This window comes from Poecilia latipinna, unplaced genomic scaffold (assembly GCF_001443285.1).
Source record: "Poecilia latipinna isolate Pla-1442-1.1 unplaced genomic scaffold, P_latipinna-1.0 Scaffold4588, whole genome shotgun sequence".
Lineage (NCBI taxonomy): Eukaryota > Metazoa > Chordata > Actinopteri > Cyprinodontiformes > Poeciliidae > Poecilia > Poecilia latipinna.
This window is the reverse complement of record NW_015117204.1, coordinates 3,267-8,113: the sequence shown is the minus strand read 5'-3', so window position 1 is coordinate 8,113 and position 4,847 is coordinate 3,267. Positions and strand designations below refer to the sequence as shown.

At 46.1% G+C, this 4,847-nt stretch overlaps 1 long non-coding RNA gene across 1 annotated transcript; it reads left to right on the top strand.

The window, feature by feature from the left end:
- The first annotated feature begins 6 nt into the window (after positions 1-6).
- On the top strand, positions 7-2,902 carry LOC106942828 (uncharacterized). Its single transcript, XR_001423731.1, has 2 exons — positions 7-1,566; positions 1,648-2,902. It is a non-coding gene; the product is annotated as an uncharacterized LOC106942828 (long non-coding RNA).
- The last annotated feature ends 1,945 nt before the right edge of the window (positions 2,903-4,847 follow it).

The following is a 4,847-nucleotide window of genomic DNA, read 5'->3' as shown; positions in this document are numbered from 1 at the left end:
ATGGTAATGACAACGTATACATGTCTGAGCTAAGCGTATGACTATCTGACAACGTATACTGATCTGACAGAACACCGGCAATATCTTCTTTCAAAAAAGACAGTAGTTCGAGCGTCCGGGTTCATCTGAGTCGGAGCGGTTATGACACATGGGTCTACCCAGGGTCGCAACTACATATTATTCAGGTGGGTGCGAACAGATAAATTGGCGCCCCCCAAAGGAAGGTACGTGAAGGCAAAGGGGCACACACGCTACATTTCTCAGGTGGATGCATACACAACATATGCTTGCTCTAACCCCCCTCACCCTTCCAGACGAAGGTATGTGAAAGGTAAAACTCGCTACATTTACCCTGTTATGGGCGCGAAGTGAAGGAGCGTAAGGGCGCTTGAGTGTATGCGAACACATCATCGGCGCGCTGCCCCCTCCAGACGGGGTTTTGACGCCCCCTCTGGTGCAGCGCCTCTATGCGTTGCATGCGCTGCATGCTCACTTTTTGCGCCACTGGGTCTACCGGCAAAGAAACCGAGGCCTGTGAGCATGACTTTAGCTGCGTCTGAATAGTACGAGATTTTCCCTTTCCTGACATTGCCACGTAGTGCCAAAATATATACACAGGACCAGAGTTAAACTAAGTAGATAACAAAGACTTGGTTTACAAGGGAAAGCACAGTTGAATAAGAATTTTAAATGAAATTGGCAGGAGCTACCACCACCCATGTTCTACTCCATTGACCGCTCTCAAATAAATCTTTTAAACAAGGCCATGGGTGGCGCAGGTCTTCTGGATGACTACCCTTGATGGACTTCATTTTGGCCTTGCTATTCTTGAGGGAGGGCCTAATGGTACTTTACCACTTTGCAGTGGTTCAGTGGACCAATTCCTCTCTCTCCATTGATTACTTTCAAACTAGCAAACAAATCAAAAAAGCACAATGCGACTTGAATGTAAAGTGTACCGCAATGCTTTATAGAAATGTAGTTACTGTAGAATCTTGGCGTAAAAGTCATAAGTACCTATGATTAAATCTACTTACAGATACATTAAAAATTTACTTAAGTAAGTACAAGTACTTTGTTACAACCCACCACGGGAGACATATAGCATATTAAGAAATTGAGCTCCTCCCTGAGCTACTATTGCCGTCTGAAGAAATACACCAAAAACATCAAATCAGAGCCAGGAAGGAGGGTCTTAATAAGGACAATCATTGTAATGAACATGCTGCTAAATGTGCTAATGGCAGAGGAACAATTCATTACAGGAAAACCGTTTATATAACGTTATTGGATGCCATGCTAATGTAACCAGGATAATTTTTCTGTTAGATTCAGTTTTTATTTTTCTATTTTGTTAGATCTAATTTTATTTATTTTTATTTAAAGATTTAATTAAAATCCTCCTTTCCTTAATTTATTTAACACAAACCAAGCGAGAACATTCTTCTCGCGATGTTTCAACGTCATGTGACAGCTGCACGTCAGCGTCCTAAATTGACAGCTACGGCTTTTATTGCTGCTGAATCGCACCTTAGGTAGGAGACGCTGTCGGACTCTGACGTGCAGGTAGGCTTCTGTTCGGTTCCCAAAGCGGTTTTCAAATGTCGATTGTACATCTATCAATTGTGTGCCTCTGTTAACTTACAGACGTGAACATTCGGCTAAACGTTGAAACGATCACGGTTTGTCAAGAGGGAACTGGTGAGTGTTTGTTGGGGAGCTAGCATGCTAGCACTAGCCTCCCCAGCTGTTAAGTAGGTGACGCCAATCTAAAGCACATTCAAATTGAAATGCTTATTGAAACTATTGTTGTGAAAAGAGTAACTTGAATTTGCATAAGTTGCATTTAATTATGTAAACTCCTGTAATTAGAAAATACATTTACATGTTGATTGATTATTTAGGCCTGTTTACACAGGCCAGGTGTTTTGCAGATCCCCCCCCCCTCCGCTCAAGGAGTGGCTGAAGGGTTTAAGATGCATCACGGATTGTCTGGCTTCATGCTGACCAGACTGGCGAGCTAACCGTATTAGCGGATCCGGAGATACAACACTTATCTGTGAAAACTTCCGAACTGGTTGGAGATTCGGCCCAACAGTCTTCATTGACGGAACTGGATATTTTTTGTTTTTCCTTTCATCATCAACAAAGACTGATTGACTTTCTTGGATTAAGGAACCCTTTTGAACTCCAAATTGTGGACTAATTTGTATATATTGTAAATATCAATACAACTCACGGATTTTGCACCATCTACTTGTCTCTGTGTTTTTACAATTTGCCACCTCCTCCAGCAGACGAACCTAGTTTTTAAGAAATCACTTGGATTGACTTTAATTTGGATTATTTCAAATTCTAATAATCCTAGAATGTAACTCGGGTTACACTAACCAGCCTTAGCATTCACAACAGGCTCTGCTGATGACTGTAGCTTAGCTGAGTGCAAGGGAGGGAGACAGGGAGAATGGACAGGTGAGAGCACACACAGGCATGACTGTGAGAGCCAAGGCTCCCCCCTTGGCTCTGATTGGTTGTTTTTATACAGCACTAGGAGAAGGTGGAAAAGCTTGTTTTTGTTTTTGTTTTTTTTTCACAGATTATCTGTCTCAATACTGTCATAACATGGTAATACAAACCCTGGTGCAGAAGCTCTCCTCTCTTGGACTGAGTCCCACACTGGGGAACTGGATTCTGGACTTCCTGACCGACAGACCTCAGGCTGTCAGGATCCACAACACCGTCTCCTCCTCCATCACCCTTAGCACTGGCTTGACGCAGGCAGCATGCTCAGCCTCTCCTATCTGTCTGTCACACTGTGTAACAGCACCTTTACTGTTGGACTGAGTGACATTATCGATCTGAAAAGATTATTAAAGATGCCAGTAGGTCTTTATTCTAAAATATTTTTTAGCTTTGAGTTCAAATTTAAAGCAAACATTTCTACCATTTTTGCCAAGCAAAATGATTCTTACATCTGCAGTGGCTGCACATTTCTGCTGAAATCATCCCAACAAGCTTCAACCACACACTGCAGGGTCCGATTGCCTCCTTCTTTCGCTTGCATAATATCTCTTTGACAACTATTATCTTAAAACCATAATGTTCAAATTATTGAATGATGCTCTCTGGAATTTACAGAGTGGAGACAAAATGGGATGGTCCTCCATCTTGTCTCAAGAGTCTCTTTGTGAAGCCATTTCTATTGCTCACATGGAAGCCAGTGTTTTTCCATCTAACATCTGTTGTGGCTACAAACCTGATTACCCTGCAGATGGAGAAATATGGAGCCAGTAGGAATGACAGTGGAAGCTGTTTGGAGGGAGGCTAAATGACCTGCTAAACCTTGTCCTGTGGTGCACTGATGATGATGACAGATGAGCGTCCTGGCATAGATTTGTATAAAATGAAATAAGTGACAGCTTAAGGATGAAGGATGGAGGAAAAAAAGAGTGCACAAGTTCAACATCACTAGAAGAGCAGTTTAATCAATAAGCCATAAGTCTGATCATACCGTCTTGCTGCAGCCTGCAGGGAGCAGGTCCACTCTGACAGATATGAACAGAAAGCAGAGAACACAGGAAGATATCCATCCATCCATCCATCCATCCATCCATCCATCCATCCATCCATCCATCCATTTTCTTCCACTTTTCCGGAGTAGGGTCGTGGGGGCAGCAGCTTCAGAAGGGAGGCCCAGACTTCCCTCTCCCCAGCCACTTCTTCCAGCTCCTCCAGGGGAACCCCAAGGTGTTCCCAGACCAGCCGAAAGACATAATCCCTCAGCGTGTCCTGGGTCTTCCTCGGGGCCTCCTCCCAGTGGGACGTGCCCGGAACACCTCACCAGGGAGGCGTCCAGGAGGCATCCTGACCAGATGCCTGAGCAACCTCAACTGGCTCCTCTCGACGTGGAGGAGCAGCGGCTCTACTCTGAGTCCCTCCCGGATGACCGAGCTTCTCACCCTATCTCTAAGGGAGAGCCCAGCCACCCTGCGGAAGAAACCCATTTCGGCTGCTTGTATCCGTGATCTTGTTCTTTCAGTCATGACCCAAAGCTCATGACCATAGATGAGGGTTGGAACGTAGATCGACCGGTAAATCGAGAGCTTCGCTTTTTGACTCAGCTCTCTCTTCACCTCGACGGACCGGTACAGCGCCCGCTTCACAGCAGACGCTGCCCCAATCCGCCTGTCGATCTCCCGCTCCCTTCTTCCCTCATTCGTGAACAAGATCCCCAGATACTTAAACTCCTCCACTTGAGGCAGGACGACCCCCCTGACCCGGAGAAGGCACTCTACCTTTTTCCGGCTCAAGACCATGACCTCGGATTTGGAGGCACTAAGTCTCATCCCGGCCGCTTCACACTTGGCCGTGAACCGCTCCAGCGAGAGCTGCAGATCACGACCTGATGAAGCCAACAGGACCACATCATCCGCAAAAAGCAGAGATGCGATCCTAAGGCCACCAAAACAGATCCCCTCAACACCCCGGCTGCGTCTAGAAATTCTGTCCATGAAAGTAATGAACAGAATCGGTGACAAAGGGCAACCTTGGCGGAGTCCAACTCTCACCGGAAACGAGCCCGACTTACTGCCGGCAATGTGAACCAGACTCTGACACCGGTCGTACAAGGACCTGACAGCCCGTATCAAAGGGCCCGGTACCCCATACTCCCGGAGAACCCCCCACAAGGCCCCCCTGGGGACACGGTCGAACGCCTTCTCCAAGTCCACAAAACACATGTAGACCGGTTGGGCGAACTCCCATGCACCCTCCAGGAACCTGCCGAGGGTGTAGTAGGTTAGTTGTTTTTGTGTTAATATTTTCACTATGTGAAGTGGGGTGGGACA